This window comes from Xenopus tropicalis, chromosome 4 (assembly GCF_000004195.4).
Source record: "Xenopus tropicalis strain Nigerian chromosome 4, UCB_Xtro_10.0, whole genome shotgun sequence".
NCBI classification, from domain to species: Eukaryota; Metazoa; Chordata; class Amphibia; order Anura; family Pipidae; genus Xenopus; species Xenopus tropicalis.
This window is the reverse complement of record NC_030680.2, coordinates 55,097,012-55,123,495: the sequence shown is the minus strand read 5'-3', so window position 1 is coordinate 55,123,495 and position 26,484 is coordinate 55,097,012.

Genomic DNA, 26,484 nt, shown 5'->3' with positions numbered 1-26,484 from the left:
ATACACCAGTGATGGGAAGTATTAGTAACCAAATCTGCCATTCTCCTATGACTGATATGCTAAGTACATGTCTACTATACACTCGCTTAAAGCTTTGTTGCAGCATGGCAGCTCCAAATTTTTGTTTCCTAAATGAGTCCTACCTCATGTCCATGACCTCCAAAGGCCTTAGGGTGTCACAGGTATAAGTGAAAAACCCTACCAAGACAGCTAGCTCATGCATTAACATATTTGGCAAGTCAACAAAAATCTGCTAGGCATGGATTCATGTGGAATCTCCGTGTTTCACCATTGGCGTATTTTTTTACAAAACGGGTGACAAAATTCCCCGAACGTCCAAAAATTGTCACCTGCATCAAAAGAATTGTCACCCACGTGAGAAGAATTGTTGCGCGTCAAATGTATTTTGTGCGTCAAAAGAATTGTCTTGCGCCATAAGAGAATTGTCTTGCGTCAAAAAGAATTGTTTAACGCATCAAAAAGAATTATTTCTCATCAAAAGAATCCTCTTTTGTCAAAAGAATTGTCACACGTCAAACGTATTGACGTGTTATTGTTTTTTTTTGGGCGCGCTACACTTTCCCCATTTCGCAAATCTTTAAAAAAGATTCACAAATTTTTCGGGACAGATTCGCTCATCACTAGTCAACAGTGGTAACAAAAAAGTACAATACATAAATATAAATGATACCTATAAAGTTATCTATATATGGACATTATAACTGCAAAAATGTGTTCTGTAGAGTATATTTTTAATGGAGTAGAAGGCATGTAAGGAATTAGCTAGAGTGCAGTTAATATAATGTGTTCAAGCATTGTACATTATGCCAATGCAATCATAATCCTGATGTGATTACCAAATCTAATTTGATTCAATTGCGGAATGACTGATTGATAAGTGTTTTGGTTTCTGTACTGGAATAGAGACAAGACTATGCTGACACCTTAACAAAATGTTTAAATTTTTGTAGCCCTACTTACAACAGCTATAAGAAAACGAAAATATTTGTGGATTTGTTTTAAAAGCAGCTGCATGTTTTTCTTACATAGTTACAACTTCAGAGTAGATGAGGTTGAAAAAAAGACGTATCTGCCAAATTTAACCCTCAACATAGTACAGGTATGGGACCTGTTATCCAGAATGCTTGGGACCTGGGGTTTTCCAGAAGTTAAGTCTACTTAAAATAATTTAAATATTGAATAAACCCAATAGGATTGTTTGCCTCCAATAAAGATTAATTATAATTTAGTTGGGATTAAGTTACATTATTACAAAGAAAAAGGAAATCATTTTTAAATATTATAATTATTTGCTTATAATAGAGTCTATGGGAGATGGCCTTTCTGTAATTCGGAACTTTCTGGATAACGGGTTTCTAGATAAGGGGTCCCATACCTGTATTTTAAGTATCTAAAGTAATACAAATTCATAAAACAACATATAATATGATCTTACTGTGTGAAGCTTTTGGACTGTGAAGAATTGTAATCTGTAAAGTCAAACCAACAGTACATCGATGATCAACATGCAAGAAGGAAAACCATTGCAAATTTGTTTCATAGAGTGGTCTTTGTAATACATTGGTATATTCTTCTTGGGAAAGTATTTCAGTTTTGGTCTCCACTGCTCAACATTATTGAATTAGAGAGGGTCCAGAGAAGGGCAACTAAGCTGGTAAAGGGTATGGAAAGTCTCAGTTATGAAGAAAGACTGGCCAAGTTGGGTCTGTTTACACTGGAGAAGAGGCGCTTAAGAGGTGACATGATAACTATGTATAAATATATAAGGGGATCATATAATAACCTCTCTAATGCATATAATAACCTCTCTAATTTACCAGTAGGTCCTTCCAACGGACACAAGGGCACCCACTCTGTTTAGAAGAAGGGAAGTTCCATTTAAATATTCAGAAAGGATTTTTTACTGTGAGAGCTGTGAAGTTGTGGAATTCCCTCCCCGAATCAGTTGTACTGGCTGATACATTATATAACTTTAAGAAGGGGCTGGATGGATTCTTAGCAAGTGAGGGAATACAGGGTTATGGGAGATAGCTCTTAGTACAAGTGAGGGAATACAGGGTTATGGGAGATAGCTCTTAGTACAAGTGAGGGAATACAGGGTTATGGGAGATAACTCTTAGTACAAGTTGATCCAGGGACTGGTCCGATTGCCATCTTGGAGTCAGGAAGGAATTTTTCCCCTCTGCTGCAAATTAGAGAGTTTTCAGATGTTTTTTTTTGCCTTCCTCTGAATCAACTAGAAGTTAGGCAGGTTATATATAGGCATTATGGTTGAACGTGATGGACGCACGTCTTTTTTCAACCTAACTTACTATGTTAATATGTTACTAAGTTGTTTGGAGACCTGTGAAAAATGCCAAGGATTTGTGGAACAAACTGATAACTGTTGCTTTTTATTTAATTGTATTCGAATATACTTGATAACATACAGTAACTAGTTCTCTGTGGGACATATTATCTGGTGTATACAGTTGGTATTTTGGAATATTTATTTGCAAATCCATATTTTCTATTCAAATTAATGTCACCCTTATGTTGCAACTCTGAATACACAGAGTTATTCAGTCAGTTATGTTTCTTGGAGACCTAATTTAGAGGGCAAAAGAGATGAAAAAGCTTTATTTAGGCTTTTATGCCTTAAAAACTGGATGTAATTTGCATTTTTGAAGATAATTTTTCATTTATACAGAGCCTTTAGGGGTTATTTACATTCCAGAAGGCAGTGTGCAAAGAGCGAAAAAAGCTTTTTGTGCTTACTGTACTGTAATTTATCTGTGAATACCTGACCATGTAAACTTTTAGACCATAACTGTAATTTAACTCCACCATAAAGGGTGGTTTTTTTGTACATTTTATGGAGCACGTGTCATGTTTGCAGGCAATGCAAGAAATATTTCCAAAGCTACAAAAATCCATTGGAGAAAATGTTCTAATTTAGGTAAAAGGTAGCTATGCGAAACTTTGTGCATTAAACAGTACAGTGCCAGCAATAAATAATGGCTTCCTGAACACATTATGTAGTAAAACTGGTGAGTAATCTTTCTGTCCTTTTAGTTTTCTTTTACCCACCCAATTCTTTTCCAAGGAATTCTACAGGAATTATGGGCCCAATAGTATATACAAATCTTGCTCTAGATCCAGATCTCCAATCCAATCGCTACAAACACTTTCTAACCAGCAAAAAAAATAGGCAAAATTATACATCAGCATCTTGGTCTATTACAGCAAATTCCAATAGGCACTTTCAATCCTTGTGAAGCTCTGGAAATGGAAAATAAAAAATTAGTGGCAGAAAATTGGGTGAAAAGGAAAAGACAAACCAGATCAAAAATGTTATGTGACTTCTTGCTTTTTGCCCCACCCCCACCTCGATGCCTATGTTTTATTTAGGGGTCCCAGGAGGTCTGAAGTAGTGACTCTATAGGCCAGTGTTTCTCAAGGGTCTCAAGCCACGACCCTTTAATACAGTTCCTCATGTTGTGGTGACCCCCAACCATAAAATTATTCCTAAAACCATTGGAAATATGTGTTTTCCGATGGTCTTAGTCGACCCCTGTGAAAGGGTCGTTCGACCCCCAAAGGGGTCCCGACCCACAGGTTGAGAACCGCTGCTATAGGCCCTTCTTTGAAGCCCTGTGTCTGTCTGCTCTCCAATATAATGCTTGAAGCTGTCTTTACAGTCTGTTAAGTGAGACTTCAAGTAACACTTAATTGCTTTACTCTGTGTTGAGCAAGGAGGTTCCTTACCAAATGCTGTTCTTCAAATAAAATACATTATATTAAAGAAATTAAGTGGATAAGATGGAATACATTAACCATCAGAGGCAAAAGAGATAATGTCTAAATTAAGACATTTTATGAAACTGATGGGCCGGGATTTTAGTTAATATTGATAGCTCATCTTAAATGTAAAACAAACATGGACTTCAATTACAGTGTAAATCCTAGTTACCAAACTGTTAAAAAGAAATTCTGTATGTGTTGTAGAGGATTGGTGAGGGAATGGGTAATTGAAATAGAAAAGCTGCAATCATTTTAGCCCTTAGATGGGTTTCTGACACTTTTTTTTGTAATCTGCGAATTGATGGATCTTTATCCGATAAATTTATACATGTCTCATTGCAAGCATGAAAGATATAAATAAATCCATTAGCTGTTTTTTTTGATTTGCAGTAGATTCAATTTCTCTATAGAAGCAACAGTTATCAGCAAGTGTTACACCATTATGGTCATCATTACTGTTAATACTGCACATGCACTTTATTAAACCCTTTTATATATGATACTTAAACAAACTGCTTAAAATGAAGTCTAAAGATGGTTTATTACTCTTTTAATGAGTTTTTACAAGGAAGAGCAGACATAAGTATCCCGAGTGACGATTTAATTACCTGCTGAAATAAATATTGCATTTTCCACAATCTTTCCTATAAAGTCAATCTTATTTTGTGCAAGATAAACTTTAAATCTCCAACTAATTACTTCTAAATGATCCAGCAAAGAAGGTCTGGAAATCTTTCTGAAAGAAATCGCAAAAGATTTTTATTTATTTTATTTTCTCCCTCCTGTTTAGGATCCTTCTCTAAGCTGTAGGAGTTTCAATTAAAAACCACAGGAGAGAAAAAGAATATGTCAATGAAACCACAGACTTGTAAGTACTGCATACTAGTTTGCAAACAAACACAGCAAGAGCTGCCGAAGTAGGAGTCTGTTACAGTAAATTTAAACTGAATACGCACTACTGAAGGTGACTGCCCCAGTGTGATATTTTATGATTTGGGGAATTCTCTGTCATTGATGTCCATGTAGTATCTGATGCAACCTGACAAAAACCTTTTGCTATTTAGGAATTTTTAAGCAAGAGCTTATATTGGGGGGGGGGGGTCTAACAGGTTCATTTCATTTTGCTTCTTGGGTGGCATGAGAACACGTAACGTGATAAGCAGGTTTTAAGGAAAAGATGCTGCGCTATATAACGCTGGAGTTTTTCTTTTTCAGTTTTTATATTCTGTATTTGTGAAAAATCAGAATAGAGATCCAATGGCATTACAATATAGCTGCTTACTTGCTAAAGCTAGATAAGTGCAGAGAGAATTCCAATGTGCAGCCCTCCAGCTATTATACTATTGACCTATTGGATAACCCCAAGATCCAGACTATATTATGACTTTCAATCCCAGGTGTGGGGATAAAAGATCCAAAACACAGAATAATTTCAGGTTAAATATATTTATTATTCAGGACAATGGGCAATATGCTGAGATATAAGTGCCTGTCAGTGGTTTTCTGTGTAGGTCCTAAAGGTCTTATTTATGATTATTTGGACAATTATGAACAATTATTCATATTGCTGTTACTTTGTAGTTTCTGAAGAATTGTGTAATTATTTGCACATTGCCACTTTCTTTATTTTCTAGCCCCAATGTTTTTTTAGATACTACATGGAAATTTCTGTCTCATAACATAGAATTTTTGTAGTTTGGAAAATAAACCAAGACTATTAATATTATTATTGTATTATTATTATTATTATTATTATTATTATTATTATTATTATTATTATTATTATTAAATAATTATACTAATACATTTTTATTTAACACCAACATATTGTGTAGCTGTGTACAATAAATGGGTGTATAGCTTAAACATACAAAAGGTAAAGAGAGGGCTGTGCCCAAAAGAACTTACGGTCTAAAAAAAACAGTTTAATATCAGAATGTCCAATTGGATATAATCAGCTTTACAAATACAACAATGTTTGATTCATTATGAATTTGCAGTTAGAATTGTGTCACAGCTGTTAACACTTTCCTAACAGTTAGTGATCATTTCTTAGGTCTTAAAAAATTCAAAGCCTAGGGCTCATTTGCCAGTGATTGTGCTCAAGCCTATAGTATTCCATTATATATTTTTCTCTTACACAACAGAAATAATTACATTTGACTTTCACCAATGATAATGTTCCTGAACGCTTGCAACAAAAAATAATATTTTGAACATAAAAATCACCTGGATCATCAAGGTACATGGTACTTTTTTTTTATTTGTTTATGTTTTGCTATTCACAGTGAGGTTGGTTTATTTTCTTGGTATTTATACCCTTTTTAGTTACAAGGAAATTGGTGGAGCTAAACACTGCAAGTATTTTAATTTAAAATCCATTAGCATTCAACATTATTAATTAGACATTTACACTTCAGTGGCTTTTTTGTTTCCCCTAAGAAATCCCAGCACACTGAATATAATTTGATTTAATTTTTGGTCTACATTTAATCTACCTGAAACAATATTATACCTTAGGGACTAAATTAAGATCCTAGATTTGTTCAGTTTCCATATTAAAGCAGATACAGTGATAGTATTTCCCGCAGATGTTTTAATGTTACTGGTTCTATAATACTTACAAATTGCATTGACCTAGAAGGTTGGTTGTAAAGAATTTGATAAAGCAGATGTTGCTATTCATAAAAAAGACCTAACAAATTACATGGACTATCAAAATGTACTGTGTAGCTTAGGGTACATCAAATTAAGCATTGCTTAATTCACATTAGACCAGGCAGTTAAAAGCCATTATACCAACAGCAGTCATCTTTATTACATATGGTCTTAAAAACCCTGATATAGTTCCACAAATGGCCTACTCTGCACACATATATTCACAGGTAAATGATGATGATTTAATGTTACTCTCTTTCTAAAATAGAAATTAAATTTACCTATAAATTACAATTTGAGTTAAAAAGATAGCTGCTTAGAATGAAAGACACCTTATTATTAACATACATCCTTTATGAATTATTGAAATCATTAACATGTACTCTCTTTTAGATTCCATTGCTCATTTGGAAGCCAAATTAACCAAATATTATTATTGTTGTTGTGTTGTTGTTTTGTGTTATATTTGTATGTATACTGATACACAATTAGTTGTATCTCTTCCATAAAATGATATGGTGACCCCCAGCATTAAATGACACACTTACTTCCAGCATTAAATGGCACAGTGTCCACAGCAAATAACCCCCAGTAAATAACAAAATGTACCAAACATTAAAACACACAGGGATCCAAGCAATAAAGGGCACTTTAAATGCTACAGTAAACCATAGCAATAAATAACACAGATCCAACCGGGTATTGATTGTCACTGTCAAACATTTGTTCCTTGGTTCTTATCTGGCTTAAACCTCAGAAATAGTTGTAAACATGGTATCTGCATGAAGTTTTGTTAATAATGCATGATTTATAGTAAAAAGCTGGTTATGGAGTAACTTGTTAATGCTGGTGGCATGCAGGGTATTTTCTCAGGTGGCATATTTTAGCAGGTTTTCAATACAGTCCATGGGATGAAGAAGGGGAGGTTTCAAAAACTCCCATTGTAACTTTAGCCTGAAGGTTTTTGGTGTTTATATGGTTAACCTTTAAAGTGCCAGCAGAAATTCACATTTCAGTTACTTTCAGTGCTCATTCTAGGGGCAATTAGGTGTGTGTGTATACTTCCACTTCTGGAACAAGATTTAAAGCTCTAAATACCAAAAAAAGAAAAATTGCTATTTTTCATTATATAGGGATTTATACCAGGAAAATTCTACTGATTCGGAAAGCCTTATGTCTCTTGTATGTGCCAATACAGTATAGTTTTATGGAGATTTCTGACTATAGATCAAAAACTCCCAGCAGTAAATTTCAAAATGTTCAAAGCATTACATCAGAATACGACATATTTTAGATTCCAAAGCCAAAAATCCTGGAACATTAGTTTTACCCCAGGAAACCATATTTTTTAAAAAGTACACATTCTTCTGAATCTGAAATGGGTAACCATGTCTTGATACTTCTTAGTACCTAACAGCAAAGCTTTTCTGAACAGCAAAAGCTTCCACTTTCAAGCATCTTATCTCCCACATAGCATTATGTACTAAGAAAAAATATGAAAGGCAAGGGTCCACTGAACAGTTTGATGCCCACTGTGCATAGGATCACACAAGTGCATACAAATTGCCCAGAGATCACTTCAGCTACTGAAAATGTAACACATTTATGGCATTTTTGTGGGGAAAAAAACTAAAAAAATTAAATTGAACCACATTTGAGCAAATTTAAAATGGGTACCCATATCTTTCTACTCCAAGTCACAATGCTTTCCCAAAACTGGTGGTTTTTATGCAATACCCAAAAACCACCTTAAAGCTTCCACTTTCAAGCATCATCTCTCCCGCATAGCATTAGGTACCAAGAAAAAACATCCTAAATATGAATTCCAAGGGCCCACAGAACAGTTTGGAAATCCTGTGCACAATGGGTAACAAAGTATTTGGCATTTAGAGACCCCAAATTGAAGTAAGTGCATACATAAAAATACACAGCCTGATTTCTGTTTGGTAAAAGTGGGAAATAAGTAAGTTGACCCCAGAAAACCTCATATTTTCAGACAATACACATTCTGCCTAATGTAAAATGGGTAAATGGATGACAAAGCACTAAACATCAAAGCTAAGCCAAATGTAGCAATGTCATTTCTTAAAATTGTTTCAAAGCTTGCAATTTACTCCATTATATACCCCACATTTCGTAATATACCTACATTAAACATTCTAAATATGTGTATTATGTGCCATAAGACCCCTTAACAGTATAAAGGCCCTAGAAAACCATATATTCCCTTATGTCCCATACGGCAGCAACGTATGAGATTTATTCTCCCTTTCCTGCTATGTAGGACCAGTGGAGAGAACAAGAAGAGTTAATAAACCCCACCCATAAATAGGCGTTAACCCCAGAGGCCATTAGTGTTTTTTTGTCCTACCTATGTAGGAAGTGGAGTATCCTTATAATTCTTTTTTTCTTTCTTCCTTAGGATCATCTTATGATTAAAAAGATTCCAGGTTCCAATGGTACCTGATGACCGTAGGACTGAACTACCCTAGGGGTAGAAGGTCCGGGGGTTGGAATTGCCACTTTGGTTTAGCTGCCAGCATTATTGCGTGCAACCGAGGGTTGCCTTTAACCAAGATGGCGGCCAAGGCTCCAGACACTGCAGAGTGCAAGTGCGATTGGTCTCTCCGTGCTGACTTCACTGAGAGGACTCCAGGATGTGGCAGCGCGGCGTGATGATGCGGCGTGACGTGAATACGCGGGCGTGATGGCGCAGCGCACAGCTTGATGACGCGGCTCTCTCCCAGATTCACCACTCACAGCATGGAAACTCTGCCAAACAAAGCGCATATTTGGCGTTCCTGTTTGGATCTGTCTCCCCTGCCTAGGCTGCAGCCCCCTGAGCAGGCTGTAAGGTAGCATGAGACTTGGGAGAAGTGACGTTTTTCTCCTGTATGTATGTGTGACTGATACATTATCTTATTGTATCTTTTATAGATGTCCACCACTCCTCCTCAAGACCCATCTGGGACTAAGAGGCATAAAAAATCAAGGCACATTCAGTGCAGGAATTGTGATGTTATGCTGCCAGACGGTTATGAGAAAAGATTGTGCGGAGAATGTCTAACTTCATTAGTTCAAAAAGAATCTCCAGCTGTGTCTAATCCTTCCTCTGAATGGATTAAAGAATTTATCAAGTCAACTATGCAAGAAATGCTACTCCAACTACAGAGTAATCCAGCACAGCCGTCCACTTCAGCACTGAGTTCTCCTCCTTATACCAATCCTAATCCGTTGGGTGACTCTGAGGAGGACACTTCTTCAGAGGAGGAAGACGATTTCGCCTTATTTTCTATAGAAATCACGGCTAGATTAATTAGAAGGTTAAGAACAACTATGGATTCTGCTGAAGGAACTGAACCTCAAGCTTCCTCTGCTAAGAAATCAAAATCCTTTCCTGTCCACCGGTAATGAAGGAGTTAATGAAGAGAGAGTGGAAAGATCCAGAGAAGGCTCCTTCTATCACTAGGAGGCATAAGTTGCTCTTTCCCATTCAGGAAGATGAGATTGCGAGTTGGACTCTCCCCCAAAAGTTGATATAGCAGTTGCTAGACTGTCTAAAAAGACTATTATTCCTGTGGAGGATGGCTCTGGATTAAAAGATCCTATGGACAGGAAAGCTGAGTGTTTATTGAGATGTTCTTATACTGCTGCAGAAGATTCCTGTAAACCAGCTCTGGCAGACTCAGGGGTAGCCTGTTCTGCTAGATTTTGGCTGAAACAAGTCGGTGAGGACATAAGTAATGGTGTTGTAAGAGTTGTTGGAGTCTCTGTCTAAAATTTCTGCAGCTGTAGATTTTCTTTGCGATGCTACCATTGAAGGAGTCAAGCTAGCAGCAAGAGCTATGGCATTGTCTACTGCTGCCAGAAGAGCGCTTTGGTTAAGAACTTGGCCAGCCGACTCTATTTCTAAAAACAGTCTTTGTGCTATGGCCTTTGAACCAGGCCACCTATTTGGCTCTGAGTTAGATAAACTTCTGGAAGCTATTTCAGGTTCCAAGGGCAAGCGGCTACCTCAAGAGAATGCAACCAGAAGGAACAGGGGTTCCTTTTTTCATAATAGGAAACCTTCACCCAGGAGAGAAAAGAAGAGGGGAAGGAAATTCCTTTCGTTCCTTCAGAAATACAACAAATAGATTCAACAGAACAGACAAGTCAGATCAGAAAAAGAAGACGACTTTCTGACGCCAGAAGTTGGGGGAAGGCTAAGTTTGTTCTTGCCATAGTGGAAAGAAACCATTTTATATCCCTGGGTCATCCAGCTGATCAAAGAAGGATACAAGGTGGAGCTTTTACGAGTCCCAGAGTCCGCAGAGATTCATCATAACCCCCATGGCATCTCCTTTAAAACAAAGAGCACTGGAACTGGCTGCTTCAGAGTTTGTTGCTTCCAAGGTTCTCGAGCCAGTACCTCCAGCTCAGATCTTCCAGGGGACTTACTCAAAGATTTTTTTGGTGCCAAAACCAAGTGGAAGCTTCAGAACTATAACAGATCTGAGATTTGTGAACCAATTAATTTGCAAACAGAGATTTTGTATGGAGAACATCCGATCACTTTTAAAGGTCTTAGATCGAGAAGACTACATGGCTTCTTTAGACCTCAAAGATGCCTATCTACATGTACCACTCTTCAGAGGTCACAGGAGATTCCTGCGTGTAGCTCTATAGATCAGAGGAAACCTGCTTTACATTCAGTTCAGGGTTCTTCCTTTGGGTATAACCACAGCTCCTCGCGTCTTTTCCAAAATTGTGGCGTCCATAGTAGCTGTCTTCAGGGAGGAAGGAATCATGATAATCCCTTATCTGGACGATTGGCTCATAACTGCAATCTCAGCCTCCCTGCTACAGAAACAATTGAACAGAGTTGTTCTTCTCCAACATCTCGGTTGGATAATAAATTGGGACAAGACGTCAGTAATTCCGTTCAGAACAATTCAGTTCCTGGGGTTAGAAATCAATTCAACCAGAATGAAGGTCTATCTTCCACCAGAGAAGATATCCAGACTCAAGGGGTCAGTTCTAGAGATAATTTCCCAACCACACTCTTCTCTCAGGGATTTGATGAGAGTGTTAGGAGTGATGACGTCATCCATAGATGCAGTGCCGTGGGTGCAATTCCACATGAGACCCCTCCAGGAAGAAATCCTTCTCAGATGGGATCGTCAGCTCTCTTCGTTGGAGACAAGGGTTTTTCTCAGCAAGGAGACTGCAATTGCAGTGGTGGCTTCAGGATCACCATCTCACGCAGGGATTGTCATTCCAACAGGTGGAATTGACAGTTCTAACAACAGATGCCCCTCAGACAGGTTAGGGGGCACACCTGAATCAGACAACAGCTCAGGGTACTTGGACTCCAATGGAGAGTTCGATGTCCTCCAATTTCAGGGAAAGGAGAGCGGTTTTCAAGGCCATCTCGACTATGCAACACCTTTTGAAGGGCAGACACCTGAAGATTATGTTGGACAACTCCACCACTGTGGCATATATCAACAAGCAGGGGGGAACCAGAGCTCCCCTGTTGAGCAGAGAATTCTGAACTGGGCAGAAACACATGTGGCAAGCATGATGGCTGTTCACATAAGGGGAAAGGACAACATTCTAGTGGACCACCTAAGCAGAAAATCATTCAAATCAGGGGAGTGGTCTCTGAATCAACAAATATTCTTGAGGATTACGGAAAATTGGGGATTTACAGTCATAGACCTGATGGCATCCAGAGAGAACCGGAAAGTGAAGACGTTTTTCTCCCTCAACAGATCATCCAGACTTCCTAGACGCCATGTCCTTCAGGAGGGAATTTCCCCTGGTATATGTTTTCCCACCATTTTCCATGATTCTCAGAGTCATTCAGAAGATCAGACAGGAGCAAGTGAGAACCATCTTAATAACCCCCTTCTGGCTAAGAAGAGTGTGGTTTTTGCTTCTGATGAGGATGGCCAAGAAGGAATTCTGGATTCTACCTCAAGTGTCGAACCTAATAACGCAAGGAGTGATTCTTTGCCAGGATCTGTCCAGACTTCGATTAACTGCCTGGAATCTGATAGGGCCATTTTAGAGTCGCAAAAAAAATTCTCTGGAAGTGGTTGATATCCTGTTACAATGCAGAAGAGAGTCTACTAACAGAGTCTACTCTCGGGTCTGGAAGGTTTTTAGATCATGGTGTTCAAGGAAGAAAGCTTCAAACAACCAATCTTCAGTACTTCTTTTTCTAAAGTTTCTGCATTAGGGGTTTGACAAAGGACTGGCTGTCAATACTATTAAAGTCCAGATCTCGGCTCTCTCTGCACTTTTAGATAAGCCTCTCTCATCTTTTTCAAGAGATTTGTTAAGGCTATATCTAAGATAAGACCTAAGATGTATCAACCCTTGCCTTCGTGGGATCTCTCTCTGGTTATAAAGAAGTTGTGTGAATCCCCTTATGAACCATTGGAGGATTGTTCAATGAAGTGTTTATCATTCAAAGTGCTTTTCCTAGTAGCCATTATTTCTGCCAAGTGTATTGGGGAATTACAAGCATTGTCATCCAAGGAGCTGTACTTCATTTTTCTTCCGGATCGGGTGGTTCTTAGACCTCTACCCTTTTTCTGACCAAAGGTAGCTACTTCAGCCAACTACAATCAAGAGATCATTCTTCCTTACGTTGATCAAAGGATACAGAAGGAAGACAGTCAGCTTCCTCAGTTGGATGTGGGGAAAATTCTGAGAATTTATCTAGATCGCACCAAAGTCTTCAGAAAGGATGAAAACCTATTCATCAGTTTTGCTGGGAAGAATAAGGGGCTTAGAGCTTCTAAGCCATCCTTGTCAAGATGGATTAGGGAAACCATCCAGATGGCCTATATCAAAGAAAATTTGACACCGCCATTCAAGATTTCAGCTCAATCTACTAGAAAATTATCTACCTCTTGGGCAGAAGTTGCAGGTGTATCAATGGATCAGATCTGCAGAGCAGCGACTTGAAGTAATCCTAACACCTTTGTGCAGCATTACAGGGTGGACATCTTAGCTGCTCAGAAAGCTTCCTTTGGTAGTAAGATCCTCCAGAGGGCGACGTAACCAGGAAACCCGCCCTTGCTCGTTAACTCTCGTACATTGCTGCCGTATGGGACATAAGGGAATTAGTAAATTTATACTTACCGTAATATACTTTTCCCTTAGTCCCTTCGGCAGCACAAATTACCCTCCCATTAAAATATTAAGCATGTTTTTGTGTACTCTTTATTCACTAATGGCCTCTGGGGTTAATGCCTATTTATGGATGGGGTTTATTAACTCTTCTTGTTCTCTCCACTGGTCCTACATAGCAGGAAAGGGAGAATAAATCTCGTTGCTGCCGAAGGGACTAAGGGAAAAGTAAATTACGGTAAATATTAATTTACTAATTTTCCAAAAGTACACATTCTGACGAAACAAAAATGGGCAAATACATCTTACTACTGCAGATGACCAAACTAAAAAGCTATGCTAAACATAACAGTTTTTATGACTTTTATAACTTCTGAAAATCATCACAAAGTTTGCATTTTACCCCATTATATACCCCACATTTTGTAATGTATCAACATAAAACATCCTAAAATATGAACACCAGGGGTCTGAACAGTTTGATGCCCAATATGCATAGATTTACCAAATGTGGAATGCAGACGTAACCAAATCAATAGGAGATAACATTTCCATGGGCAAAAACAAGTAGCAATGAACAAAGCAGAATAAAATCCCTAAAATCCAATAAAACCACCAAAATGAATGTTTTTATTAATTTATTTATTTATTTATTTTTTTGTCTAGCATATCTGCAGTCAGTTTTATGGACACAATCAAGCAAACAACACCTATGCAGAACTGAAAATTTAATTGTATTGATATGGAAGCACTGTACACAGTTTTTCACACTTCCTCACTACTAATTATGGTGAAAAGCAGGTCTCATTAGACTTCTCTTTTTCATTCTCACTCACAATTACTTCCTCTTTCACAAAAAGATGTATCATCAAATCAAGAGCACTTCTATGGGAAGTGCCTGTGCACCCAGTTATGCCAATCTATTTTTAGGTTGGTGAGAGTCTAAATTTGCCCAGAATCCTCAGCACAATCCGTTCCTATCCAAAATTATCCTTTGAAAATCCTATATTGACATATTTTGATAATATGGCGGGGGCAGGCAAGAATTCAACAATATGATCTCCCTGCTGAATGACAATGACTTAGGTCTACACTGTACCAGCGAATTCAGAGGCGACACTACCATTTTTAGATCTACTTTTACGGAGCAGCAGAACAGGGAGAATTGAAACAACAGTGTATCTAAGACCAACGGCGACTAATACGGCCGATGAAAAACTTCAATGAAAAATTCCTAACTCCACCCATATATACGAGATTAGGCAGTTTATTAACTGCCGTACTCCGGGGGTGATCTATGTGGGCATTTGCAGTTGCCCTAAGATGTATGTAGGCAAGACATTTAGGGAGCTACGAAAGCGGGTATTACAACACATTGGGACCATTTTAAATAAAAAGGATACTCCACTGGCCAGACATGTACGAGATTTTCATAATTCTGATGTGCGACCTCTTTCTTTCTTCGGGATTGAGAGAGTAAAATTAGGTGCGAGGAAGGGTGACATTGACAAAATATTGCTAAAAAAGGAAAATCTCCTCTTGGCTTGAATGAAGGGTTTACATTCACCCCTTTCAATAAAAAGTAGTAGTCATATTTGAGGGCTGTAGAATCAATGCGATTCATTGGCGCTTGCCCTGCACACTGGGTGCAAAGAATCAACTTATATATACTGTATATAACTTAATATAGCCAGAATGAGTAACCATTAACATTACCCTTATTTAATTTCACTTAATTTGAGTTTATTTCACTTTTTTCTTCTTTCCTTTTGCGCTTCAGATATATATGAATACATGTGTTACATGAATGGCTGTAATTGCTATAACACTATTGGCCTGAAGAGGGCACTTTACTACCATTTCTGCAATGATTTATGTCAGTGATCCCCAACCAGTGGCTCCTGAGCAACATGTTGCTCCCCAACCCCTTAGATGTTGCTCTCTGTGCCCCCAAACCAGGTAGTTGTTATTGAATTCCTGACTTGGTGGCAAGTTTTAGTTGCATAAAAACTGTGTACTGCCAAGCAAAGCCTCCTGTGGGCTGCCAGTTCACATACTGTAAGGGCTATTAACCAATCACAGTCCATATTTGGAACCCCATGATTTTTTTTTAATGCTTATGTTGCTCTCTAGCTCTTTTTACAATTGAATGTGGCTCACAAGTATAAAAGGTTGGAGATCCCTGATTTACGTCTTCAGTAGCTGATTATTTAAAGATCTAGTAGGATTGGATTCAACCAATGATTTCCCCTGATGAAGTCATGTGTTAATGTGGCACGTTGGGCGTTACTAACTGCTAGTTTGTAGTAAGCAATATGCACTTAGAAAGGATACACTCGGGAGGCGGCTCTTGATAGCCAGAGATAGTTTAGGGGTGGGGGAGTTTGGAGAGCGGGGGCACCGGACTAACAGTGAGGTCTCCTTGCGACCAGACTTAATGACGTGGTCTGCACTAATGAGATAGCAACATCTACACGCACCATCTTTGTATCCACGTGTTTGGCTCTTGATAGCCGGCCTTTATTATACTGTTATCAGCGGTCTCTATGCATGGCTGATGCACGAGACCTAACTGCACTTCTTAACATTATTTGTGTGTCAAAATTTAGTAGATTAACAGCGAGTTTTACAAGCTATTTGCATTTAGTTGTGCGCAGTCTGGGGGGGTTGAGAAAGTTGTTGGGCAGCGAATAGGTTTTAAGGAATCAGACCCACACTTTATTGCTCAGTATTTCATTGTCATTACGATTATCCCCCATATAAACTATAAGTGATTCGGCTGCAGATTAGACCATCTCTTGTACATACAGTGTGTAGATATATTAAATTGGCACCTGCATCTGGTACACTAAATCATGCTCAGTAAGTAACTAAACTATATGAATTAAAACAATTGGGAGTGAAAAGTTAATACAATGAACTCAACAGCTTAAATTGAGTATGTATGTGTGTTTTTAATTTCTATCTAATCATGACATGGACTAATGAATTCAGACCTTACTTGATGTTTGATATATTTTAATTATAATGTATATAAATTATAAATATATTATATATAATTATTATATATAATAAATTATTATAAATATATAATTCTTTAACTATATAATGCAGTCAGTTTTATGGGCACAATCAAGCAAACAACACCTATGCAGAACTGAAAATGTAATAAAATGGCTACAAATGCAGTAAAATGACTAAAAATGCATACAAATTACCAAAATATAATATGAGAACCGAAATAACACACAAAATGTATTGTGCAGTGCGGTTAGTGAATATGCAATCTGCAATGGCAATAAAATATTTTTTTCTGCCAGAAAAAACCTGATTAAAAAAAAAAGTGTGTGTGCAAAATGTGTGGTGTGTGTGTATGTGACCAATGACCAATTTATATGTGTGTGTAAGTGTGTATGTAGATTCTATGTTCTGTGTCACTTAAACTGTGACAGGTTAAACCATTCAGCAATACAGCTGCAGTCAATCCTATACTGAACACCTGTGTCATGATTATTTCTAAGGAAAATGTTTTTACATTTTATCTAATTAGCATTTGTTTAATATGTACCTACCAGGGTATTAACTCCAGGAAAAAAATCAGGAAGAAAATAATTTCAGTATATCCAATGAGCAACAAACAGAATGTATTACATAAACTTACTAGAGAATCAGTTCATTTGAAAGAAACAAAAACACACCACTTGCAAAGCAAGTCTGAAAAAGAGTTATGAGTCCAATTAAAAGTTGCAGTGTAATGACTACCTAAAGAACAATATTCCTTGTGAAATGCAGTTATTATTACTTAATTTTGCTAATTTTTATTCTGCTTGTGATTTTTATTACATCCCTTAATGCAAGTAGCAAATATGTTTCTAAATCATAACTGTGTTATCCGTGTTGCAGAAGTAAGTTTATCAAGGAAGCTGAATTGGGACACAGCAATGTGAAGGGGAAACACAGCATATTTTGAAACTGCTATAATTAAAAACTAAAGTCAGTTTGCATAAGCCTGGAAAATCGTATGTAAGTAAGGGTTAAAATATGAATGTTGGTAGCTCAAGATTACTTAACTTGGGCACTGCTGAGTACTACCGGATATGTTCCATATAATATAATCTTGAGACACAACTATAACCATAACACTGTGTGTGGCGTGCTCTGAATCTATTTGTTTTAATGATATGTTGCCTTTGGATCTTTATAAACTGTGCTTATATTCTAACAGAATTATTCCTCTTCACTGTTAATTGCTCATTTGAATGAATGTCCCATTCTCTTTGCCAGAAAAAGAAGCCAGGTGACTTATGGTATGTGATAAATGCCTGTGAGATTTGGATGTGCCATGAGCAGATGGGCGGTGTTATGAGTCATTAAAACATCTTGCTGTAAGAACATTAGCACCTTTTCTATTTATCTGTGAATGCTGAAAATGAATGTGTTTGAAAAAACTGAAAACAACGACAAAGAAATGATCATAACAATATACCACAATTTTGCACTTTAGGATAGTCAAAAATATCTAAATATAAATTGTGTATGTTTAAAACAGGTTTTCCTGAATCTGAAAGCTACTGTTTGTTTTAATTACATTAACTATTTTAATTACAGGTAGAGAACAAGGGCTGCTGTTATGAATTCCCTTGTATCTAATATATTGAAACCACTGTCTCTCTGAGTTTTATTCTCTCCTAATTGGTATACTTTTTCCAAGCAATATGCAAATATAAAGAATCTGCAAATATAGTATTAAAAAATAGATATTAGCAGTCAATGTTAAGTTCCATGCCCAGTATAAAAATATACAACTTGTGGCACCGAGCATTTAAATGGTCATGGACTCATCTGTGTTAGGGTGTTATAGACCCCAGTGGCTGAGTCACCCAAGAACTGGCTGCAGGGTGCTTACACTGAATACACCCTTGTAATGAGTACTACAGACTAGAGAACTGTGCAGGCACAGATAGTAGCAGTAACTCAGAAAGGCAGAACCTGTTCAGATGTGAGAGCAGCCTGTGGGGGAAAGTGTCAGTCAGGCCACACAACAGAGCAGTTTGGGAGGCCTAGCCCGTTTATACACAGAAATCAGAGACACACAGCACCAAGGAATGAGACTAAGCGGATAGTCAGGAAACAAGCCAAAATCATACACAGGAATCAACAACAACGGAGTACCAGAGGATTAGGAATTAGCAGGGTCAGGCAGGCAGATTTCATAACATTATTTTCTAGCTAAAGCACAAATGCTAAACTCTAACTCACAACAGAACCTGTTTGCTTAGGCAAGGTGCAAAGCAAGGCAGGGTCTATAAAACAGTTTCTCCTGTTGCTGATTGGGGGAGAGGTGCAGGTAAGATTAACCCCTACCATTGCTGGAACTACACTATTTAGTAGTAGCAGATAAATGAAACATTTTTAAGTGAATTCTAGGTGCTATTCAACTTTCAAACCGCTACCTGGTTTAAGGTAAACTAACCCAGACTGAAATTAGATGTAATTACCCGAGGAGTATCTACAGTACAAAGAAATTACATAAAAGACTTATCTTTTGAAGACAAATGGGTCATTTAGGAAAGCCCTGGGTGCACTGGGAGTACTATGGAGCGCAAGATTATACCCCTTAGTACTCACCTATGGAGTACTTGTACCCAGCGTGTGCCGCTCTTTGCATGGAGCACTGAATCAAAAATCTAGAGCTCCATGCAAAGAGCAGCACCAGGAGGTACACCCCAGTCCTGTGCCCCATGCCTTAGAGCAGGTGGTAAGTACAAGTATAATTGTCTACTATTTTTAACAATAAAGCGACTAAAAAGTACAGGGCATCCTGTAGCTCCATATGTTGTGTCAGAATGACATGCAAGGTATGGGACAGATGAAACGTAGGATTGGGGATGCCCCACCCTTTACTAATACAGTGGACGGAGGGCAGAGGCCTGTGGCAATTTGAACACGCCCTAATACAGCATGCAAAGTGCAAAAAAAATATATATATACATATATATATATCTCGCTTAAGTTAGCGAGAAAGGCTGAGGTGTTCAGCCGAAATGTTAGTCCACCAGTTTATTAAAGGAATCTTTATTTTTTGCATAAGTCCTGTGAGAGCGGCTCCTTTATTTTCTATTTTGTTTCCGGATTTTGGATGCTGCACCCAGGCAGTTTTTGTGCTTTAAACATGAGTGCCAGTGGTTTCTATTCTTATATATATATATATATATAGACAAAAAAGTCCTGCACTTTTTTGCACAATACTTGTGTATTTTAAAACCATCAACATATTCTGAAGAACTGTATAAAAGAAGAGTTTATACATGGAACACACAGACTACATTCAAAAATACAACTGGTTACTAGTGATGATCGAATCTGTCCCATTTCCCTTCGGCAAAAGGTTTGAGCAACGGCGAAAATGTCGCACGTCAAACAAATTGAAGGTTGTCAATTTTTGGATGCGCTGCAAATTTTTTTTTAATTTGATTCACAAAAAAATCCGCTGGTGGTGAAACTCAGAAATTGGCCTCAAATTCATGCCTGCCAAAATATTTCGCCCATGACTACTGGTTACTGATAGAACAATTAAAGTGTGCTCGGCTTAATAGAGCTTACAATGTTAAAAACAGACTACTGACATTCCTACTGCCATTACGATTAGACTGTTTACTCAGTTTAATTAAGTTAGCACAAAAAGTTATTTAAGGCAATTTATGAAATGTTCTCTTTTTGAAGGAGCCATTTTCATCACAATACAAATGTGTCTAATGACATTTAGCAGTGTCAAAGACACAAGCACCTTGGGCTTATAATGTTTGCCCTTAAGTAGTCCCAACTAGTACCAAAACTGCAAATTAGGGTGCTTGAAACAAAGAATGTAACTTGTCCAAATGTCTGGGAGGTTATATGGGAATTTAACCCAGGCAGATTACAGTTTATTACTAAGCTTGTGAATCTTTTGTTGTATATTGTTGCAGAACATATGGGTGGAAAGTGCATGCTTATTATTTGTTACATAACTTCTCTCAAAGCAATCAATTGTGTCTCCTTTACACCAGTATTACTCTTTATCTCTCCTTAACACACAAGCATAAAACCATACTGCATTAACTCACAAAGATAATTTAAATAGCTGTCTACTCAGGCATCCAAATCAGTATGATAAACATAAAGTCTGAGAAATGCATAAGGTTCAGATAACGAACTAACTGCTCAAGTAGATGAAGAGCCCATATAAAGCTTTATCACCAAACTATAATGGCTCACCACCTGGCGCTGCTCAGAGTTCTATATAATATTGGGTAAATTAAAGCGAGCAGATTCTCCATAAAATGAAAGTTAAAGTGTATTTCAATCATTTTGCAAAGCAAGGAATGTTTGCTTATTTGTGGGTTTTGTTTGTGTATGTGCTTACAGTAGGCTTTTTTGGTACTAAAGTTGTTTAAATCCCAACGGATGGATGCTTAATAAAGCCTAACATGGTACGATACTCTTCAACTACCAGCAAGTACTCCAATTTCCACACTGCCTTGCTTGCTTCTTCACAGGCCTGTTAATCAGTTGACTTCTGTTATGTTTCCAGTCAGAACCAGCAGAGAATGGAAGAGGCAGCCTATTACTGCTTTGAACAGCAAATACAAAAAATAACCATATATTTTTAATGAATATACTTGAAAGCTGTTTAGAATTACATTTTCTTTCATTTAAAAATATGGTGAGTTGAGTTTTCTTTTTTTAAGACCTTAATGCATGTTACAGACAACTGTTTTCTAAGTCTTAATTAGTGCTGAAATTGCAAATACTGGGGGATCAACAGCACTTTCACATCAAGTCTGGTTCAAATGTACGCAGGAAGTGCATACCTCAAAAGAGAATGTCGAGATGGGTGGTGCTCATTCATCACACTGAATATCTTCTTTAAAAACTCACTTTATCCAGGATAGAACATGGGGTCACATCACAGAAGCAGTGAAAAAACATATTTGATTGTAGCTTGCTACTTCCTTAGAGAAAAATAGAAATATAGAGCAGTAAAAGGCATCAAATACAGAGCTCACTTGTTTCTGTCAGTGCTGTGCTCGGAATTATCATTATTGCCTGCCTCACAGTGCATTAACATTCCATGCTTTACCCATTATTGTCTCCCTATACAAATTCTTGGAGAGTCTAAATTATGTTAACACATATACAAACAACATATTCAAGTATCAAAGGATTCCTACAGTCACCGGCTGATGCAAACAAAGAAATCACAAATAATAAATGCAGTTCTGGTTCATGTCTGCTCTATAGTAGCCCTATTCTATATTAATTATTTCTTCTGCCAAAGCTTTCAAAAAGCAGGCTTCCAAACTACTTTGCTAAGTTACTTTTTAGCCATATGGTTGAAAGTTTAATTAATTTGTTGTCTTGCCCAGAAACCTTTTGTATAAATATATCAAAGGACTTGTTTAAAATAATCTTTCCCATCAGTCACAATATTTATTTTTACTATCCAAGCTGCTCTATAAGATTTACTGTGCATGATAAGAGTAATAATGAGGGTTTATGAATAGCATTAAAGGGGCTTAGAGAATTGTTAATCAACATAATAGATATTACTCTTGTACAATAAATAAGCATCCTTACAAGTCACTATTCTGGAATCATGCATCCAATAAACTAATTATAGATTTGAATAAACCTATTAATGATGTGACGTGCCACTGAAGCATACAAGGATTTCTGCAGCAAAACAACTCAGATTATTCAAGAAGAAAGCAATACCACTTAAGTTCAAAATTAATTTAAATATTCTGTCTAATATAACTGAAAACAAAGCTGTTCTTAATACATTTTATGCCATATTATTGTAGGAAAATATTAAAAGTACAGTTTAATGAAGAATGCTTGTCAAAACACATACTGTTTGAATTTATCTTTAGCTACTTTGGGTTAAAAGCTGTCCAATGCACAGTATCCAAGGGGCTAAGAGAGATCAAAGTTTTATTCAGGCGAAGGTTTGAGAAAGACAGCAATCAATCACAGTAAGAATCAAAGCAGGAAGTCTGGAAGCCAAAAAGATCAAGTCAAAACAGCAAATCAGGTGCACCCAGGAAGAAACACCTACATTCAGGAATTGAATCTGGGTATTTGGCATTTATTTTGTTTTGAATTTTCATTTCGAAATGTGACATGATGGCTTCCTGTGATGCACCAAAGTGATGTTGCACCCATGGGCACTGCTTTCTTGGATCAGAAGCGGAGTACTCCTAACCAGAGCACCCCTGACAGTTACTAAGAAATTACCTTCCTTTTAAACGTAACAGGGATTGTTTATCCATATATTGCAATATATTCAAGCTGACCAACTAAGTCATTCCCAGTCTGGCCAGTCATACGCTCACTTTCATCTGATTCATTAAAAATTATACTGTTTTGTTAGGCATTTTACCCAGGGACTGAGTTTTACCTGCAACTTGCTTGCTTTCAAGGTTAATACTACTTAATGGTTGCCCTTTTTATTGGTCACCACTGCAGTCACCTGACTGTAACTGGGAAAGGTGGGAGCTACAACAAAGAGCTGGCCATTGCTCCTTTATCAACTATAGCAGAAACGGTAAGCTGTTCTCACCACAAAATTTTAAACCGAGTCCCTGTTAAAAAAATGTAGAATTAAGTAGAATTCCTAATAAATCTGACGAAAGTCAGTGTAGGACTGTTTTGATTAAAGGGGAGGTCTTGTCTAAGTAGCTTAATGCACAGAATTTCTTAAAAACTGCCAATAACAGTATGTAGTGCTGTATTTACTGCACATAGAAACCTGCAACCCTGGGCAGATCCCAGAAGTCACCAACCTTAGCAAGCCCACAATAGGTACATCAGACAACTTATCATATACCACCAGGGATAGCTTCATGGAAATGTCAACTCCTTTCCAGTGGGTTCTATATACAGAATTTATGCATAAGATAAGTGATAAAAAGATTTCCATTCAAACATAAGCTGATGTGCACATTGGTTTGAATGGATTTTGTCAGGTGGTGAAAAGAAACAAGAAAAATTGTAAGATCAGGTCTTTTAGTTATTTAACATAAAGATATACATGCATACTGTATATACATGTCATTGCTCCACAATTGTGAGGATAAGGAAAGGTTAAAACTAAATAAGCTTTATCAAAATAAATAAAGCCATAAACACTCACAGAAAAGCTGCACCGAGTTCTCTTTCAAAAGAAACACTGGATTTCTTTCCTTCTTTTGTGTCTTTTGTGTCAGGCATCCTGCTCTCAGAAAAATCCGTCAGGGCATGACACGAATCTGCTCAGTTTGCTTCTCTCTCCTCTCCCCCAAGACCAAGGTAAAATTGTAGCTGCTGTTTTAAACAAAAAGAGGGAGCTTCTAGAGCTATTAAAAGTTTTCTAGAAAATAAATATAGCATTCTACTTTGCACTATGTGGCTTATCTAACTGCCAATAAAACGTCTTGCCTTCTCTTTTAAGAAGTGCAAAACCACTTCTTAAACACATGGGTTTTGACTGATACTCAAAAGGTTATTAATAAATTAAATTCTAAATATATCAGTATGATACTAAACACTGACAACCATTCTATTTGGTCTATTCTATTCTATTTTCCCAAGACAAACTTTACAGAAATGTATTCTTTTCTTAAGGTCAAAGTGTTTTGGGTGACCTGAAGAAGAGAGCATTTCTCAAAGCTTGTTTGAAAAATTTAATTTTAAAGTATAGATAGAAAAGGATCACAAAATACTACAATGTTAACCTTTTTAGTACCCTATAACTGGATTGGATAATTGTGGTGCACCTACTGGGTTAAGGTCATTGGATAATATTAAGGTCAATTAGTTGAACAGGTGCTGAGGCTCTCTCCCTTTATATTTGTTGGCTGTTAGACAGCAAGTTGTCTTTATACTTTATGTCATGAATTTTCTTCCCGTTCTGTAGACTTTAACTTGTTTAATTCCCCTGTAGGTTTAGAAGTGCGGTGTTTACTTTATCTTATGGTCTATATTATCTGTAAATAACACAAATGCAAGAACATAAAATATAAGCACATGTGAATCTGTTTATGAATTCTGAGATTTATATATATAGCATTGAATATTTTTAACCCAATCTTTGGGTATATTTTGTGGGGTTTTTTTGTTCCCTGTGTCTGTACCCTAAATGTATTATAAAAATGTACTATAAAAATGTATTATAAAAATGTTATATACTAACACATACATTTGAAGAGCAGAAAAGGGTGCAAGTGGAAGAAAAATATGCATTCACATAAAAGATTAAATATCAGCTGTTAAAGGGAAAACTAAGAAGGAAGTCCTTGCCCTGTAGAACTTGAAAGAAGTTTGGTACAGGTATGGGATCCCTTATCTGGAAACCCATTATCCAGAATGTTCTGAATTATGGAAAGGCCATCTCCCATAGACTCCATTATAAGGAAATAATTCTAATTTAAAAAAAATTATTTCCTTTTTCTCAGTAATAATAAAACAGTACCATCTACTTGATCCCAACTAAGATATAATTAATCCTTATTGGAGGCAAAACAATCCTATTGGGTTTATTCAATATTTAAATGATTTTTAGCAGATTTAAGTTATGGAGATTAAAATACGGAAAGATCCCTTATCCAGAAAACCCGAGTTCCCGAGCATTCAGGAAAACAGGTCCCATACCTGTACCTTACAAATAGTGATGAGCGAATCTGCCCCTGTGAAAAATTTGTGAAACGTGGGTACAACATGGCTTTTGTGATGCATGCAATTTATTTATGCAGCCGTGTCACATCTTGCTGGATCATGACAAATGAAGTCATATGGTTTATACAGACAACAGATATCATTACTAATACATAATATGGTTACTGTTAGTTATTTGAATTCACCAGTTTTTAAAAAACCTCTATAAATATATATATTTGTAACTGAGCTATATTTGAAGCTTTACACAAAAATGGATGGTTGGCATTCTAAAGCAGCAGCTTAATAAATAGGTATTTATTTTAACCCAATAGGTACAGTTTTGGTGCCAATATACACTTTTAAAATATGACCTTAGTGTATGGGGCACCCAGCTGGTACTCCTAGAAAATGTGATGATGCCAGTGTCAGTGCCGGTTCAGACATGGCATGTTATGATACAAGTGTATAGCACTGGGAGCTAAATTGTTAAATGCCAAATATTATAGTGCAAAGGCCTCAAAGTTAGGGTTTACCTGTTGAAATGTGAAGTCCAGGAGAACATATCCCAGACTGACAGTTTGAGAAGGTAATTCATACTCCAAATAATGTATGGCAGGCACTCACAGATTCCATGTTCAGGGGAAGATGAAAATACAAACCATATCAGGTATAAATACAGCATTGTGTTTGGTGCTTTAGTACCATGGTTAAAAAGCGAATTGTCAAGCCTAAAAGATACATTTTGAAAATGTTTCCTATTTTTAAAATTTTATTTCCTTTCCCTCCAATTTATTACAACCCAGGGTTTTTACTTTTTATTTCCCTTTTTATTATTTTTATTATTATGTATTTCAATTCAAATTTCTTTTTACTTGAAGCTGGAGTTTACTATTAAATACCGTGGGAAGATTGTTTCTTATGTTCCAAAATGATACACTTTTTTTTACCCCACACAGGTATGTAGCCTATCAAACTTCTTTGCTTTTCTCACAATGGGGGCCACCTTTCCTTCTAAATTCCACAAACAATTATTCTGTTAATGTGCCAAACCATCGCCACACTTTGGAAAAGTTAGAAGAAGAGAAAGTGATATCCCACTACACTTTGGAATTACTTTCTGGAAGAGCTGCAGGAAAAAGGTTAGAAGATACAGACTCTAAGATAAAGGTTTATTCATGAAGGCTTTTTCTTTTTCTATAAAATAGTAATGCATGGATATAA